This window comes from Mycetomoellerius zeteki, unplaced genomic scaffold (assembly GCF_001594055.1).
Source record: "Mycetomoellerius zeteki isolate Tzet28-1 unplaced genomic scaffold, Tzet1.0 scaffold336, whole genome shotgun sequence".
NCBI classification, from domain to species: Eukaryota; Metazoa; Arthropoda; class Insecta; order Hymenoptera; family Formicidae; genus Mycetomoellerius; species Mycetomoellerius zeteki.
The window spans coordinates 467,439-488,117 of NW_017257323.1; the positions used below are offsets into that span (position 1 = coordinate 467,439).

At 31.8% G+C, this 20,679-nt stretch overlaps 1 protein-coding gene across 2 annotated transcripts in view; it reads left to right on the top strand.

Moving 5' to 3' along the window:
* LOC108725317 (uncharacterized) overlaps positions 1 to 20,679 on the top strand; it is a 96,637-nt gene that overhangs the window by 64,616 nt on the left and 11,342 nt on the right. The gene's annotated exons all lie outside the window — the stretch shown is intronic.

Genomic DNA, 20,679 nt, shown 5'->3' on the forward strand with positions numbered 1-20,679 from the left:
TTGAAAAGCAAATCAGGAATGTCGTTTAATTTAGGTTTAACGGGCAAGTTTATGTAATCTATTCAATGATTGACGTATTACTAAAATTATAGACCTTTATTTTAGGAATCGATGCTTCTGACACTGGTTAACCTTAATTGAAGTTAACTGAATTCATTCTCTCTAGATGATCGCATCATGACACGAATAGAAAGATATACGTACATTGAGATTAGAGTTAATCAACGTCGCGGGAATCGGCAATAAAGATGCCGATGTGTCATACGTAATACAGAATATTACTAAAGGAGAAAAAGATAGAAGATATTATATTTAAATATTTTTTTTATTTTTAATATTGTTTTTATTGTACAATATTTTTTATAGTGTTTTTAAATGAGTAATGTGAATTTATTAATATTTAAACATAATATTTAAATTTTATATTATAAAATATTTTTTACGACAGAAAATTCTGTTGTAATAATATTTTATCATCTTTCTTTTCTTAAACCGATATCTTTTATTATACATGTGCCAATACTTTTACAGTCAATCGCAACATTAATTATTAATTTTAAAGCTTAAAATGAAGTAATTATGTATTGTCATAATTAATTTCACATAGAATATGGACAATAAGAGCGTTTCTCCGTGTTTATATGCTCATATATGCTAAGCAAAAAATGCCTAAAAAGAATCCTCTTAAAACAAAGTCAATATGCATTGTTTGGATTATCTTTACACGCCAAAGGCTAACAAAAACTTTTTCTCATGAACTTGAGAGCTTCTTATCTTAATCGTGAGAAAAATGATGACAAAAGTTTCGAACAGGATAGTTTATTTTAACTTCTTCTTACGATCTCGTTAACGTATAGAGCGCTTAGTGACCTAATTTTGCGATAAAACTTTTCGTCGAAAAAAAGTTTGTTTATTTTAACAGGCTTTTTGGTATAATTTGTAATGTAATTTGATAATAATACTGCATGTACAGTATGCGCCAAAAAAAAAAACGACTCTCATAACTAACACTTCAGTTGTCGGTTTAGCTAAATAAAGTGAGTGGACGGGGGCAAATTTGATTATAACACAAAAATTTTGTCCTTCTACCAAATATTTATTCGATATGATTTCCTTTAATTGCAATCACTGCGTTATTGTGTCACACTCAGCAAACATAATAGTAATTAAAAGAGAGTCGTATCTTTTTGGCGCATACTGTATATGTAATTGCAAATTCGTGATTTAATTTTAATTAACTTTATGATGCTTCCAGCGTTTTAATTTTTTACCGTTAAATTTAACACAAATGGTTATTAATTTCGCTGCTTTGTCGCACTCTACTGTGTATAGTTAATGAATTTAATTTCGTTAGACTACAGTCATAATCAGTTAATTTGCTCTGCACAAATACTGTCCACCCTTCATCCACCTGCTATTCAACATTTACTTTAAACAGGTTCTTCTCGAGCAAATATTACCTAGGACCAGACAATCACATATTTTACTCAAAATGTGCAGCGAGTTCATCATAATTAACTTGAAGTCATTTCGATAAGTTAGATAAAAATTGTTTATTGCTGACTCTCAGAATTAGATATGCTAAATGTTCATTTGTTGACGATTAAAAATAAAACATATCTCTGTTTTGAACAGAAGAGATTCGTTACTGCTTCTGATAGATTTCTCCTATGCGTAATTGTGCATGGGAAAACCTCATGATAACTAACAACAATCTGCAGACCAAATGTCTGTCGTAAACTTTTGCACAATTATACCGTATGCAAATATAGCTATTTATGTTAAACATATTTTAACTAACATCGTGAAATTATAGCCGCTATGAATATTATGTCTCTTATGTTGAAAAGAATTTAAGTATTAAATTTATTGTTGCAGTAATTTCTGTTAAAGCTAGATTTACGACCGGGCAAGGATTCTTGGAACCACAATCGTCGATTTCCATAAAATGCTGGTATCTTATAAGAGTAACTTATTAATAACTAAACGAAATAATAATTGAGTGAAATCCAGATATTGAAACCATGCCATTTTATTAAGAAGACTAAGTTACAAATAAAACCGAAATCACGGGACACGCTTTCCCAAAAATCCGACTCAACCCACAAAATTGATATAGGAAACTGTTTGTTGCGGATAAAATATTGAAAAGCAAGAAAAAGATCAAAAACACAAGAAAGAGAATTAAATCAATTTTAACGGTTAAATAAAACAATATTAAGAGAAATTTGACCGATGAAATGTTAAACATCATATTCTCGGTCAAGGCAGATCTTCATGCTTAATAATATCTTTTGCGAATTTATATAATTTCCAGTTAAAGCAAACGCTATACATCGATTATGAAGAGAATGCAGAATCTCATTTGCATGGTTAAGTTTCGCACACTTAACAGAAACGTAACGAATATGTCACACAATATCTACGTAGCATTTTTTTTTACTTTTGTCAGTCTTATTTCGATGTGGACGTTATATGTCGCATTTAAATTTTAAATGCAAATCTTTTATTCCCTTTGCGGCTGTTGTGCGCGTTGTTGCAGCTTCTACTCCTGTTTCTACTTCAGTCGGTAATTACATCATCGCGCGACTTTTTTTTTACTTCGCTTTTCTAATATACTCTTTTGCGACGAGGAAACTCGTCGTATTCGTTATCGCTAAAAAAAAAGGGGTTCGTTACGATTCTACGTTCCTCAACGGCGAAACAGTTTTGGAGCACGAAAAGATAATGTCTCAGTGGGTGCGTGTATGCGGCCTGATGCGTTTCAGCATGAACAATGACGCGATAATGTGTCTAGATACCGCTGACTGAATTCGCGCGCGCGCGCTAACGTCGTTCCAGATGCAGAGACGGAACATTAACGTAACGCGAGCACGTCTACACGTTAAATTTGTACGTGGGAATGCATCTGTTGGTACATGCTTTGTGTACGTGCATTAACGATCGCACCAAGTTCGTTGATGAAAATGAGTATACGTGAGAATCACACGATAAATAAATTAATTAAACCGATTGTTAACGGAATAATTAACAGGTTATTTAGTGATATTAGCGAACAGCATGATGTCAACACAAGTAAGAATGTTAATTTTTTTGTAATATAAAAAAATTCGCGAGATTACATATTGCATATTTATAAGAATTATTTTTGTAATATAATAATTGTTAAATATCTTGCATATTATAAATACTTTGTTTGATTAATCTAGATCGACTTTATAAGCTTCCATAAGTTAAAATCTTACATTTTAGTTTGCGCTTTATTTCTGACAGTAAAAGGGGAGAGGGGGTACACAAATTCTCTTTTAATTATACTCTTTGATGTCAAATTTTCTCAAAATTGTGACGTGATAACCAAATTTGGAAAACAAATTCACGTTCATACCTTAAAATTACGGAATCAATACCTTAAAAACTACGAAGACAATTACGTTTATTCAGGCAACGATTTCAAGTAAGTATAAATTCTTAGACTAGAGAATTCATGCTGATAATTAATTTTAATTTGTAATTCTGTTTATTAAGAATTGATGCGATCGAAGTTCATAGTCTGTACCACACATGAATTGATGAATCACGATTTCTCTTACCTGTGAATTTATCGCTCATGGGAAAAAACGGTTGACGCGATAGTCTTCTTCCGCCCACTCTAAATAATCTCGTTATCTCATCGAACTCCAAATTAATTCCACGAATCGCGGATGCGGATCATCCGCGGTCGAATTAATCCTTCACCAGTGAAGGAAAATAACGAGTTCGGTATTGTTGCGGTCGTCGCTGCATTTGGCCTGTTGATACGCGAGAGAGCTGCGGCGGACATGTACACGTTCACCTTTTTATTTTCAATCGAGAACGCGAATTACAACCGCCCCAGATTTTCGCCGATCCTCTTCTTGCGTATTAATGCGACAAGCACCAATCGTAAATCAATCCCGTTTTCAAATTCAGACAGTCAATTTATCTTTCAGTTTTCCTACATGGCATGTTCTTAATCTGCTAAACCGAGTCAACAGATAATATGTATGAAATTAATAACTTGAATTTCATGTTTCTATCGTGTAAAATATTAACGACTGCTTGTAAAATGGGAGATCGATGACGCATCATAGAAATTCATTAAAAGTTTAAAATACCTACAGTACTATGCATATTTATTAAATTCCCCAAAAGTTTAGACTCATTCATTTTGATTTGTATTTAATATCAGAATTATTATCAATTCATGGTATTTGCCATCGATAGTGCACGTTGCGGGTATCAAGAATGAAAGAGTAGATCAATAAAAGATTAGCTATGGCATTATAGAGGATTAAAACTAAATTTGTATTTCGCGATATGTGTCGTACTCCGCTATATTGACGATATTATTTTATTTATAAATTCTTGATTAATTTGCAAGTGTAATTTTCTTTATAAATCTTATATCAAATACTAAAATTATTGTGTGAATTATATTAATATTATATTATACAAAAAATATTAAACTAAACATTTCTATTTCTATTTTTGAGTCTTAAATAAAAATTCTTTTACATGTACTTTTAAATGAAATTTATTATTTTATTAAGTTTAAAAAAATAACAATATGCAAATAATTACTAATCTTTTTTCTTACTTCAAAATTATTTGTTTTGATATTCCAATTGAGGAAAAATTCATATTAAATTTCTTAAATTTAAATAGTCTTATAGATGATGTCTTACGGGACACTCCGTATAGGGTTTTGCTCTTGATAAAATAGCGTTTCAAATGAATCAGTTATACTCGAGGGGCCCATTGATTATTCATTATTCATAAATTTACATCGTGTAATCCCGACCTCGGTTTGCAATCGTGAAGATTAGGTTCAAGGGTACGTTGCGCAAATATAGGTGGCAAAAGAGTTCGGAACGATAGAAATGAACTCGATTGATGTGCGCTGCGCATCGCATATAGGTATGTATTGTATAATGATTGTAAGTATAAAACGTAAAATCTTGACGAAATCTTAACAAAAGATTATGTTTATTCAACAATCGATCATGATAATACATCATGTTGGACTATGTCGATTATTATTTTTTTTTTTTTTACATTATAGGTTAAAGTTATATGAATGACAAAATTTAAAAAAAATGTGTCGCAACATTAAATATTATATTATGTAGGAATTTTGTTTAATTTAAAATAGAAGTTGTTTCTGCAAAACTATAGGTATATTTTTCGACATTTAGAGAATTGTGTATTTATTTTATTTCAAAGGGTAAAGCCTTCGCATTTTCAGCAAATTTGACAGTGCGTATAGGAATTGATTTGCCTTTGCTATTAACGACGTAATAGTTCTGAAGCAAGGGCTTGTACTTGCTGTGAGGATTCTCGTTGCAGTCACAAAATGCACCGACCCGAAACGCTACGGCACGAAAGCAATCCACGGAATTTAATTAAACCTCGTGTTTTTTTTCGACCACGAACTCGCATCCGTCTACGTGCCGACTAAAGTGGATATATACCATGAAGATTTCTGGCTTCAAAGGCATGATGAACTTAACTCCAGAAAACGGGAACTTTAAACGGGATAAACCTAATAATGGACCTCACTTAATTAAACCGTGCTTCTTAATTACGCATTCTTGATGAATGAGAATGAAAAGTATCGCTGTATATAGAGAAATTAATACAAAGAAATTTATTCATTTCACATTTTAACATTACGAACTCTACGTATAGTAATGAAGTAATAACATAAATTGTACGTCACATTAATTTAATGATAAATATAAGAATAAAAATAAAATAATGTAATAATGAAATATTTTGTATTAATTATATACATATACAATATCAACTATAATTAATAATTTCGCTGTCATTATTTACTACAATTAAATCTTGATAATTATGCAATAACTCATCTATAAATATTTATTATAACTAAATAAATAATTAATCAGCATTGAAATTATAAAATTATTTAATTCGAAAGTATCTATTTTAACATATTTTTATTAATTAATTTACTTTCAAAGGATGCGGTAAGATTTTTTAAGCCCATTCTACAATTGCGTAAGCGTAGTTATGTGAGTTGTAAGAATTGATCAATCACAATCAAATATTCTTTTCATATTTTCGATTGTAAGTTTTACGGTCAATCTTACAACTATTGTATAATCACTTATAACTATGCTTACGCAATTGTAAAATAGGCTTTAGATAATATAAAATAGATAATATTAAATATTAAATATGTATTTATATGACTTGAGTTTTTTTTCTACGTAATCGTGTTTGAATGAATTTCCATGGAAACTATTGTGATAGTTTATTTAGTTATTGTATCACGGAAATAAGCAGATTGATGAAATTTATTTTTGTAAGGGTTTTTTTCATGATGTCACTCTTTTCTGGATACATGAAATCATCAGATCGTTTTTCTACGATCAAACAAAAGAGAAATACGTTTCGCCGAAATATGCATAAATTCAATATTATTAAAGTATTTTTAAATATAATAGTATTTTAATTTAAATTAAATGCTAATTTTATTGACTGTTAATTTTATCTTACAAAAATGATATTATTTAATGACGAAGATTTAATATATATATAGTTTTCAAAAAGATGATGTTAAATTGTATTCTGATTACACTTATGCTAAATGTTTTGGTATCTATTTTTTAACTTTGTTAATTTTTATTATATGATTTAATCTTTTTTTTTTTTAAGAAAATTATGAAATAAATTGAGTGACAGAAAAGCGATTTTGACTTCCGCTAGTCATACTTCCTTGAAGTTAAATGAAACGCAAATTATGGTCATCGAGACTCAGCTAATTTTAATCTTTTATTCTTCCTTCTTCTCAGATTTCTTCGTTGAATTAAGATAAGATAAACCTATGTGAATTCTTTACAACTGATACATCGTTATATGACTAATGACAATGAATATCGTTTTTAGCGTTTCAAGTATTATCAAGACTTATTATATTTTACCTTTGGATATAATAGAACTTATTAAAATTATTCTCCTCTTTCAATTTTATTAATCATAATAAATGTATAATATGTGAATAAGATTATACGTATATAAGATTATATAAGATATGATTATATCTATGATTATATCTATGTATTATTATGTCTATGATTATATCTATGATTATATTATATAATATGATTATATAAGATTAAATATGTATAATAGATTTTTATATATCGAATAGATTTTTAAATATATTATTTGATATATTTAATTAATATTTGTGTTTATGACGCACAAATATATTTAATCAAGTTGGGCAAATTTTCAAAGCATTTATGTTTTCTCTATAGATACACAAACACACACACGCACAGATCATAATTATGCTTTCAGAATTTATGGCACGCGTGTTATGAATCGCCAGTGTTAACCAAAATTGCCGCGATATATCTTTACAAGGCGAGTCTCGGGCGACTCTCTGCATAATAAGTCTAGTGATCTTGCAATATAATTAGACGATAAATTCAGTTATAGTGTGTATCCTTATAGATTTCATCGGACGAATAAAATACTCCCATTTACTTCTATTTTATAGTACAATATCTACTTTCAGTGGCTCTCAAAGTGATTTTGTTTACGCACTAACATTTTTATAAGTTTCGTCGGTGTGTGTTCCACTCAATCCATTACGTCGAAATAATTTTTAATTAAATCAGTTGTTTCAATAAAACTATGCTTTAACATCGTAATTATCATGTCTGATTTAGCAAAGAAATTATTTTTTCTATGTTTTTGTTGAACGTGAGTGTCCCTGTATGCGATAAATTACCATAATGGTTGCTAGAGACGCATGTATTCTCGTAAAGTACAGTAAAACAATAGTAAATATGGAAAAAAACTTATTTTTCTTCTCTCTTCCTCTCTCGACTACACTTGTAATTGCGTAATGACGATAATATACATATATGAGTGTAAAGTGGAATATTTAGATCTAAATCGATCTTTTTTTTGTATAATGATATCTTTAATTGATTTGTAAGAATAAGTCTTTGAGGAAAGACAAAAATTACCCAGAACATTGCTGTGATAAGCGGTAAAATAGCGTATGAAACGTTCTTATTGGCTGCGTTCAACAGAGAAAACTAATCAATTAGCGCTTAGTGATTCTTTAATACGATTGGTTCCTACACTTAGATTTAGCAAAGAACTAAAGGTAAGAACCAATCACATTAAAGAATCACTAAGCGCTAACTGATTAATTTTCTCTGGTGAACGCAACCATTGATTATAATGATTCAATACAAATATACATAGAAATTACAAAAGAACTTTGTGTATCCTTCATAGCAATAATTTACGATCGTAATTATGTAACAAAACATTAAGCGAGGAATGTGACTGGTTAATCGATCGGCGAGTAAGATAATTCTTCAGATGTGTTTAATGCAGTTAATGATAAAATAGCATATATAGAAAAACTTGGAACAAAAAAAAATGTTTTATATACATATAAGAAAGGAATAAAGTTCTCTGTATCATTCATTTGACTATAACGGTACAAGATAAAAAATGAAATTTCCTAGAAAATGAGTTTGTATGTCTTGAATCATAAAAATTTTGGGATTTTAATTTTGAAATGCAATTATGTGACGTAACAAATAAATGATTGAAGAGAAATAAAAATATTTTTAAGTGTCTTTTCTTTTTTCCGTTAATTTTTGAGTTGTTAAAAAAATCACAATTTTTTAGTTGCTTCATGTCATTGTTGTAGCAAATGAATGATACATAAAATGAGATGAAAAGGCGAAATTATACATATTATTGCAATTAGGCGTCGCGCTTAAAAACACGAAACAATTTTCATGCCGAGAACGAAATTCGCATAATCGAGTTACTCAATTTTCAGCTCTTTTATTTTTCCTATTTCTCTGCTTTCCCGTCCATTTACTTCCGTTTCCCTTCTCGAGGGATCGATCAAAGAACCATCGTGCCAACGACAAGATGCAGAGGGAGCCGGCGGTATCCGTTGTTCGCGATCGTTACGATTCTAATTACAGTAAAGCCGATTTTAATAGCACGACGGGAACATTCGCGGAACGCAGTAAGAACGAGTAAGAACGCCTCTTTATGCTACTATTAGACATGACAAAACAGTGTCCCTATCCGGCTATTTTCTCGCCCTGGGTATATTATAATTCCCTCGGGATGTAAGGCGCGGGACGACACGTTTCGCGGCACGCCGTGATTCATCGTCAGTGGCGATGTAAATGTTTGAGCAACCCGTTATCTCGAGAGACCACCGGTCCACTACCTCTTTTTTGCGCGAGCTTCGCCTTTTTATCTTGTCCTCCTGACTTTTTTCCATCCTCACTTCTTTTATTCGCCGCAAATTCGTGACCGACGAGAGCTCGCGGGAATCGTAAATCATGGATATTGGACGGTGTCGATTCTTCTGCCTCTCACTGGGATCGCCATTAAAGGGATACTTGATATACGCCATCCAGCTGTACCGCGAGGGAAGGCTGGATCGTTTTCACACCTCATTATCACCGACTTTGTGCACGTGCGCTTTGGCATGTCGCGTTGTGATAACCGACAAGCGTAGGACGATGACTTTTTGTGGCTGTAGCTGTTCGAGTGTCCGAAACTTTCATGAGATAATTTTAAAATGAAATTTCGCGATGCCATTAAAATTTTTTAACGAAAAAAAAGAGGCAGAAGAAGATGAGACATTGTAAATGAATTTCGGAATTTAAATAGAAAAAAATTGTGATAAAAAATTTAATCCAAAAATTGTAATAAAAACTTGAAAAAAAAGGGACAATTGTCTTTTGTTCATTCTCTTATTAATTAATTTATGAAATGAACAATTACACACACAAGTTGAATTCAAAATAAAATATTTTGTAAATAATTGAGAAGGTTCAATATCAAAGAATAAACATGTTTGCAATTAAACCTATACTCAGCAATGACGAAATCATATGCGAAGAGCGCAATAAAGTGTTATCCTGAAGAAATCTAAATCTCGTCGAGATCATCATTATTAATATGTAATCGACAAAGCGCAGTCTTTATAGTTTGTGCGTATGTAATATATCTTATATAGTATCACATATGGGTGGAGTCCGATGTGGAATGTTTCATTGTTCACACACAACTGCGCATTGTCGCGAAACATTTTTACAATTCAGAATATTTTGCAATATGCATAATTGTCCATTTGTTCGTGTGACAGTCATCGATGCAGTCATCTAATGATATGTATTTAGATCGTACAATCGTTATTCTTCTTGATGAATAATATGGAGTGTCCTAGAAAGTGAACGCATTGAGTTTGAATTTGAAATCAGTCAAAGTTGATAAATTTTTTTGTCGAGGTAATAAAAATTTTTTTATTATAAATATTGAAAATTAAAAGTTTCTTGCAAATTAAGTTTGAATGTCGAGAATAAAAGGTGAGATGTTCGCTCAATTTCAATATTTTATTTTAACAGATTTTTAGACGTCTATTTGTTAAAATATCCAAAATGTTAAATTTTTAAATTGTAAAAAATTATACGAGAAAATTCTTTTTCTTCATGAAAGTTATGTAAAAATTTCACATTTCCAAGGTAATTCAATTAATAATACTGATGTTATAAAACGATGATTTCAAGTACTTTGAAGACAATCTCTTGATTATAAATTTATAAATATCGTTCTTAGATATTACTTTTGTAATTTAACTTGTTTCGTTTTAGTTGAATTTACTCCAAAATATAAAATGTTCGAACAATTGAACGAGAATAAGCAATATTTATGAATATACTATTTTAATAATTATTTTGCCTTATCTATAAGAGTAAAAATATTTTACAGCATAAAAAGTATTCAAATAATTGGATGATAATAAAATATGCTTGAAAGATTTTTTATTTATTTATTTATTATAACTATTTATTGTAAAAATGTTTAATAATGTCATGATTGACAATTTATCGTAAAAATGGTTGTTGTACAATTTTTCAAAACTGCTTTGTATAAAAAAAGGATTTTACATGACGCGTTTTCCCGACATTATTAGTAGGATTGAAACCGGGATCTGTGAGAAAAAATTATAAATTCAAGAGAAACTTTTATATTGAGCGGATAGAAATTTTCTTTGGGAAGCATGCTGACAGCATTATACGTATACTATGCGATAGATGTAATCCTATCGATACTGCTTGTAAAAAATCACTTTTTTGTAGATATTCAATACCAATAATCGATTATTTGTCATTTATCATTGCTTACAAATTTGTTCTTCTTCACTCTACGTGTTCTTTTCAAACTGTCGTAGAAGAAGAGGAAATATTTGATATTCATGAAAAAAATATTTATATATAAGTGTCGTTTGAAAAGTTTTGAGCCTCAACATGAAGATGACATTACTCGTCAAAACCCAATGGCATACTTGGCATTGATAATCAGTGAAATTCAATTAAAAAAGGAAGAATGTTCGAGCATTATATGTAACTAAAATACTGATATTTGCATGTTAATTTCAATCTTCCAATTCCATATTTATTGAATTTATGCACTAAAACAAAGTGGTTAGATCACATAATAAAGATCAGCTAAGTTAGGGATCTCACATTTCATTCACTGATTACCAGTGGCATACTTGACATTGATATCAGTGATTATCCACTGATTCAGATTTAGAGAGTAAATATGTACATTTATGCTTATACATATATACTGATGTACAAAGAGAAACTCACCGACTTTAATCTTCGATGCTATAAATATGAAAAAAGCTATCTCACATTAAGGTAAATGTCCCAGTAGCCGGACGTTTAAGCGTTAGATTCTCATAAATAACACAAGTTATAATATCAAAAAGGTTTTTAATACAAATATTTGTATTCATTTGAAAACTCAAGACTCCCTTAAGCAAGAAAAAATTATTTGAACCCACTTATAACAATTATTTATTAAAATATTTAAATAAATAATAGAATGCGTCAATATACCAGTGGCTCGATAAGGCAGTCGGACTGAAATGTAATTATCCCAATGTCCGACCATAATTGGAAAATTAATATGCTGACGGAAAATAATAATATAAATAGAGATGTTTAATGACAAAAGACAACTAATTCAAATTGATCTTTAAGGTAAAAAAAGCATTTGAGATTAATAATAATAAATTTTATGTAAGTGTCCGGACATAGGTACATGTCCAGACACTGGGACGTTTACCTTAATTCTCGCGTTTCTATTATCACGAGAAACAGAGATCATTATTCGTAGCTTCGAAATTTGAATTTACCGAAGTTATACCATGTTATAAATTTCCGGGGCTTTGGGCGTCGTATTGTGAAACACTGTGAACATTAGAGACCTCGAATAATTTCGTCGCCTAGGGGCTCTCGAGAGCAACGAGACGCGTCTGCGAGGACCGACTGAGGAGAAGCATCGGGCGAAGCGATGTATCGGACGTTTCTCATCGTTTATCTATTCCCGTGCAGAGCTTCACGTCTCGACACGTAGCCACTTGGAATCTGTCCGATAGATCCGTGACTCTCGCGGAACTTTCTTAACGACCGACCAATCGCTATCAGACCCTCAGGCACCTGTTTTGCATCGCAATTTCATCCGACCGAGCGAGATCAAACGTGCAGCCTCGCGGAGTTTTGTTAAACGAAGCGAGTCTTGACTCGAAATATTCTCATCCTCGTCGAAACACTCAAATGGGAATTTTTTCATTGGAATTTCCAACCGACGTCTTTGAGCGTGCAAGGAGAGTTTGTCTGGAATGAGCCGTCGAACAAGTTATAGCGAGTTATAATGAGTTAGAGAAGTGTTCTCTGAATTTTTATTACGCGGAAGCGTGATAATATTCATTTTCAAGCGTGTCGATTTTCTAATGCAATTTGCTCTTTTCAATTGGTTTTAATATTTTACATTTTTTTACATATACGAGATATTGAAGTTAAAAAAATATACAAAACTTGTTAGAAAGGAATATCGATGAAAGACAGAACAATATTCTTTAAATACTAATTAAAATCTTTGAAAACTATTTATTTTGAATATACATATATAATACAGTTTCTATTGAAATAAATCTAGGTATGTATTTTATTATATTATTTAAGCTTTATTATGCTAGGAAATAAATGAGAGTGAAGAGATTAGAAAGTTTTAATATCGGTTAACAAATTGCTAATTAATTGAGTTCATTAATTATTTAAAGACCACTATATTCTTGAATTCTAAGTGTTTTTAATTTTTTTAATAAAAAGTGAAATTTTATGTATAATACAAGAAATTTTTATACAATTAAAAAGAAAAGTTCAGTTATAGAGCTTAAAGTTATTATTCATTTAATTAAATAAAAAATATGTAATCAATATAAAAAAATTAAGTCGGAGATAAAAACAATTTTGTTTTGATAATATATGTATATATGTAACTTAATTGCATAAAATGCCTTTTTATGTAAATTGATTCTGCTCGTCATTTAAAAAGTCTTAATATAAAATTATTAAAAAGCGATGTATTTTATATTTCATATCGGAATCTATTAGAACAAGTAATTTCATATATAAAATGTTCTATCTAGTTTCTTTCTTACATAATTATTTAAATTATATAAAAATCCAAGAAAGGAAAAAACAAAAAGTATTTTATCGCAAACAAGACGTAACAATGTAACAACAATAGATAGATATTTAATTAATTAACATTCCATTCCGAATTACCATTTTTGAATGATCATCAATTTGTGCGATCGTAAGCGAATGATGAACGAGAGCATGTGCATTTGCGATTGACGCGCCCTAACGTGACTTTCAATTAGCAGTGGCGGCGCCGGGATGAAATTGAATTTTCCAGCCAAGCTCTTAGCGTAAACGAAAATTTACGTCAACGTAATACGAATCCAGCGTTACTCGGACTGAGGAGTTGTATGTGAACGATGTACCGTACAGTTTTTCATTCCGTAACGAAAAATAGTAGGATTGCTGGACTTCGTGCGCGTCAGCACACCTTTTCCGAAGAGGAACTTTCCGATGTGAAAATGCTGAAAGGTTCCCATCAAGCGGATAACGCTTTTCACTCGTTATCGTTGCCTTTTTCACTCTCTCGGCAACTCTTTGTGACTCCTTCGAGATGCGCAAGCAAAAGATTTCGCCTACTAAAAGTCTCCCTCAAAATTTTACAAGATGAGATTGATTTTACGAATGCAACCATTTAAAATGTGCAGACGTATATTATTTTCATACGATAAAAAGACATATTTTAACTATTTTCGTCTAGAAGTATTGAGTTAGGGAAAAAGTCCCTTTACAGATTGGTAAAAAAACGCCATCAATATCTTCATTAAAAATGATCAAAATTTAAATTTAAGAAAAGGGTTTTAAAGTTCTTGAAATCGCTACTTTCGGAATGGTTACTATATTTTTTGAATTTATATGAGTTTTGTAATTGTTACATATAGAAAATTACGAGCTGAAAAGAATGAAAAATTTTCTTTTCACTTTGTAGGTTTGTAGCGTGACCAAAAAGAATTTGAGCAAATTTTCGACTATCTATCGTAAAAGCTTGGAGTTTTTCCTACAAAATCGTTTTTTAAAAATGTTCCTACGTTACTCGCTGATTAAGTGAAAAGAAACATTCTGACTTTATTACTCGTAACTCCGTTAAAAATCATCGCAATTAAAAATACAGATTCTTAAAGCTGAAACGTTGCTCTATCAAGTGGTGTAGTTGCCAATTTTTTTTAAATAGAATGTATAGGTTGCTAAAAAAATCTTTTTACCAACTTGTAAAGAGACTTTCCCTAATCCAATATTAATAAGAGATTTTTATATTGTTCAGCTTATAATTTTATTACATCAATATGCTACTACTTCGAAGATTTTGAAGTTGATTCTTTTAATTTAAACATGACAATAATATAATCAAGAATAGCGCACACTATTTCTACCATCACAAGTTAGCGATAACACAATAACTTCATTCAGACATTGAATAACATTGACTAAATCTTTTCTGTTCCTCGATGCAGTGTTAAGCCATCCAATCACGCGACGCTTTCCATTAGCAATTGTGTTTGTTATCGGCGAAAAAGCATAGACTATAATCCAGTCTGCATACACGATCACACTCGCGCGCATCGGGAAAGCCGCAGAGGTGTGGTCAATACGTTTGATCTATGTGGCGAAATCCGTCTGTGCATCCATCCGTATTCCAGTCGCTCGAATAGCAGCGGAGTCGCTTTCATTGGCGAAAAATCCGGTTTTTACCGATCTTCAATCGCGCGCGGACATGATGAGGACGCATCATCTGCACTCATAGAGGACCACCTCTGTAAAACTGTTTCGCGTCATCGTTATCGATGACTGTTTCATAGTTGATGACAAATTTAGATCTCTATATTATTACACTTTTAAGTATCGAGCGCTATTTAAGTTACGGAGAAACCTGATTATAAAGACGCTCGTCATAGCCTAATAATCATTTAAGCGCTCGTAAATCGCTAACGACGATTTTATAACCTTCATGAAACCTTTAATTACATTCTAGTGTCACGAGAACCACTCGGAAAATATAACTATTTTTTTATTTAATTATGTAAGTATGTGAATTTATTTTGCAAATAAAGCTCCAAATTATCGTTATTCCTAAAGTAATATATATTTTTTAATTTGTTGAGCAGCATATTGTATACAATATCGATACTATAAATTACTATTTATAAGAAACAGTGAAATCTTTTTTAAAATAAATTACCTGTGTCAGATCACATGTAAAAAAACTTCGCGCGCAGCTGCAACAAAAAATTCGACTCCAATAGCCATGATTTTCCGCAATAGTACAATTTTAAAGATAATAACGATTAAAACGACGACATGCTTGCGATCGCAAGCTCAACTCCGTCTCTTGAGACCGACGAGAAGAAATTTTGGCTTCTATAAGAATCCTGAAAGGACGTCTGAAGATCAGCAGCCTTCCTCTTATGGGTATTCCTAACGATCGTGCTCTCCTTTTCTAGGAGGTTATCGAGGTTACGATTGTTAGGACTAGGAGGGTTTCGAGAAATAATGTTCATTATGGCCAGATTAAATTATTCCTTGCTTTTTATCTCTCAGTAAATTACTGCACGTCTCCAAAAATTCGTCGCATTATTTTATGAGCGGTAGAGAACGAAATAAAAAGCTTTCGCATCGTACATCGTACAAGATAATTCCAATATGTACATATATCGCACCTATTGAAAACTTAATTTATCTTTTCAGTACATTAACATCTTTCATTCTTTCAATAGGATGCCAGATTGAGCATCAATTATTAAATTGCTTATCAATTTAATTTGTGATATTACTATAGTAGTTTGATTGCATTTATAAGTTCGAAAAATCATTTCGGCGCGCAGTTCAAATAATTACATTTAGTATATAAATTCACATAGAAATTATTTAAAAGCATTAAAGATCCAGGTTCGATCGGTATAGGCTTCTAGTTTATCGATTGTGTTCTCACACGGTCCAAAATAAAATTCTCATTGTTTAATTATTATCTGTTACTCAGATTTAAGGCAGAATTTTTATTTTTACTTGACTGCGGAATAGATTGCTAGTGCTGATACGAATTTAGAGGATAATAAGAACTCGTTCAACGACAGTCACGTTCAACCTTCGAGCAGTCGAAAACGACAGTTCACTTAGTTGGCGCGTACCAATTCGGAAAGAACGAATCCGTTTCGTATGGTTCAAACGACAATGCGCTTGTTGCATTTTGGCAACCGGCCCGTCGAACAAAGAAGCTTCCTCCATCGGCCACTTATTCGGCGTATATCCCGGCGCATTGCCTCGTAATCGAGGAAGCGACGGTCTACGAGAGCCACGTAGGAGACGCGCGCTGAATTCCAATGAAACCGTCCGAAAACCACTGGATAAGGCGCGACAGAGTACAAATGCCAGGCGACATGCACATCCCCCTCGACTCGGCGTGGATGAAATACCGAATGGCGCGATACTGCGTGACGTACGAGTAGGGTTTAGAAGCCTTTCGTTGAGAATTCACCATGGATAACTTGACGTGAATCCTCCTGAAAGAGAGTCACGATGGCGTCAGGTTTAGAAAATCTTATAAAACGCAAACGTGATGTGGGAAGGACGCGACATATATCGAAGTTGGATTATACCCAGGCGATTGCTTTATCCTGTAATGACCACCATGCGAGACTCGCAAATCGCAATTTTCAATAATCGACTTTTACTATTGGTATTAATCGTAAATTAATATTCTACATAACGCAAAGTTTACCCAAGAGTTCAAGCAAAATTTAAATTTCCCTTTTATACGTGCCTGAGTCTATGCGATTCGTATCTACATACATATACCTATGTAGCGCGCATATGGCGGATCATAAACGTATCTTCACTACTGCAGGTTACGTGCCTCGAAGCGAGCGTATGTGAGGATATACACATTAAACATTTTCAAAGGCTAATACACATTAAACATTTTCAAAGAAATTTGTAAGAATTAAGAAGTTAATGAATAAAAATTTGCAGATTATATTTTTATAATTATTATATTTATGTTTTCTGAGAAGACATTACATATATACGTTCTCTTTTCAGAGAAAAAAATATAGTCAGTAACATTTTGTGCTTCGAGATTTCATGGAAAGCTTTTCTATTATTCCATTTGAATCCACTAAATTCTCGCGAGTCGACGAAATGCAATTACCGAGTAATTCGAAGTACTATAGGGCAAGATAGTGCGTTTTACAGATTGGCATCCAGCCAGCTTCTCTTCGGCAAATCATATTATCTTAACGAGACCAGATAACGCCCTTTTATCAATGAATGATGACGTACGAATGTATCGCGCTCTCCCAACCAAAGGCTGTCGCAATCATATCGTTAAACGCAAACAAAAATGAAAAAATTCTCCATTTGCATAATTGACTACTGAAACAAATTACGTTTCTTTATATTACCGATTTCATTAAAATTGTGCGATTTTAAAAGCTTATAGAGAAAAAGAAATCTTGATTACATCGAGAAGATATAATATTTATCCAGAATAAAAAAGGTTAGATTACTGATTTATTTATTCTAATATTTAATTTTTTACGTTTTAAGTATGCAATAGAATATACATAATATTTATAACATATTTATATTTACATTGACATATATTTTATCAAGTAACAATATTAAATCTAATATTTATTTCTTTTATTCTCTATATTTATTTCATGAATTAATAAGACAAAATTCTCTGTCATAATTTTGATAAAATAGACTACTTCAGTGGATGTACATGAAGTCTGTATTGCAAATAAAATTATTATGACATAATGGTCACATAGCGAACGGTTAAGTGGAGCAAATACAGAAAAGTTTGTTTCTCCTATTTTGCAACAAGAATAATCGTTTCACCGTAGAAAGCCTGTCGAAGTATCACTATTAAAGCGAGTTTATTCGTCGTTCTCGTTGGCCGAACGTTCTCCATTATGAAGAGTCAGATAATACAGATGTATAAGGTGTCTTATACAAACTGGCACTCAGCCAAGCTCGCCGAGCGGCCAGTTTCATACTAATGAACACGACAGATGTTACGAAACTCAATTTTCCATATGGCGTGTCGACGAGGAATCGCATTATTCCTTTAACGCAATCATATCTTTTACATTAAAATAAATACAGATAAAAGTGACCGATTAAAGTATAGTTGAATAACAAATTATACACACATATTTTTTAATGAAAATGTTCTTTTATCAAAACGACAATTAATCGAATTTTTTACTAAAGAAAACTTATTTTTAATTTGCTCAAAGAAGCTAAAGTTTTTTTAACGGTTGACACGCTACGAATCGTTTTCCGTTTTGCCGCAATGAACTTCCGCATTGTAGTATACGTACGCGAAACCGTAACAAAGAATACGAGGAATGTGGACTTTCGGCTTTGTAACGTCGAGACTTACAAAGCCGTAAAAGAGGATTGCGAGGCGTTCCGTACGTTTTGTGCTACAAGGAAATCTTTCCCTCTTTGCCTCTTTGCCTCGACAAAAGTCTCAGCATTACCATGTTTACATTCACCCGTTAACAACTTATGAAACGATTCCTTGCAAGAAAGAAATCGATGGAACTATTTTCCCGCAAGGGAAATATTGCAGAAGATAGCGAAAACTTCGTTCAATACATTTTCATGTTACTCGTAACAATGATAAATGCGTGAAATATAATCTCAGGTAATCAAACCGATTTTACTCTTATGCATAATGACGAAACTTCTTCAATAAAATTTAGATTTATGTTTCGGAAATTAACTCTCTCGTGCTTTTAAATTCATTATGATAGTAAAAAAGCATAGGCGTAATAAATTAGGTATAGGCCGGTATTCATAGTCAGTTCTTATATTCAAGGGCCCCCCGTCTTAAGTATATTCAAGACAGTCTTAAAAGAATCCTGGCGCCGTCTGTTTTATCGCGACAAAATATTATTTTTGTCATATTAAAGAGTCTCCTACTTCCATTAGGAGACCGAAAAAATGGTGATTTTTCGTAATTTTTTTCAAAAAGAAGATAATATTTATCGTTTTAAAGCTTTTTGCACGTTTTAATATAACTATTGTGGAGTACGTATTTGGAGTACGTGAAGTACACATTTTCACGTAAAAAAATGTATTATAAATAATAAAAATATAAACATTTAGTTACAACATATACGTATATGTTTTTTTCATTTTTCATATAGAAACTACGATATAAAAACAAATTACGTATTTTATGATTAAAATAACTATTTTATTTGTATTAATATTATAATTACCATTATTTCTTAAAGCATAGAACTGATATTAAAATAAAAACTATTTTTTATATGTGTTGTCCATAACAAATATGCTACTGCCAATCCTAGAACGTGTAACAATCAACCCAAAACACGGGGTTAATTGTCACATTTTTGCAGCTTCATTTAAAATTAAATAACTTATTTTGACGATATGATGAATTCATGAGTAATATTTTTTTTAATATCTAAAGGATGTAGGTATATTATAACGTATATGATATTTCAAACTCAGGCATCCACTTTTTTCTAAAAATCACTAATTAAAAACTGTGACAAATCAGATTTCGCTCTAAAATTTTAGGGACATTCTCGAAGAGTTGTACTCGATTTATGAAAAACGAAAAATCGATTTTTTTTGTCCCTCTAATGTAGAAGACCCCTTTAAATATACTTTGTATTGATATCACAGAATTAAAATTCCTTTTACACGATTAAATTACATATACTAATGTATCTCGCTGTGATCTATTTTGTGTCAGAAATAGGAAAAAATAAAGAAATAGAAAAATACTAATGAATTCGACGTAAGTGCAGACAGTAAAAGAGTCCAGTGTTTTAGTCGGAGCTTTATTTGGAAATTGCGGCACACAGTTGAGTATGACGGTGCCCCGGTCTCATCTCGCGAAGGATTAAGCCGAGAGGATTAAACATGATAAAGCTGTCCATTGTCAGACGAGAAATTTCGCGAGAAATCTTTCAATATAAATAGACGGCCGACCATTCATACATGCGACACTTGCTGTACGTGCGATAATGCAGAAGAGTCATAGCTCGTGTTAAATTGTTATCGATAATTGTTATCGCATCAACCGTGGCAACCGGTCGATGGGACGAATCGATCGCTTTAAAAAGCCTACTTGGACGGTTGCTTTAAG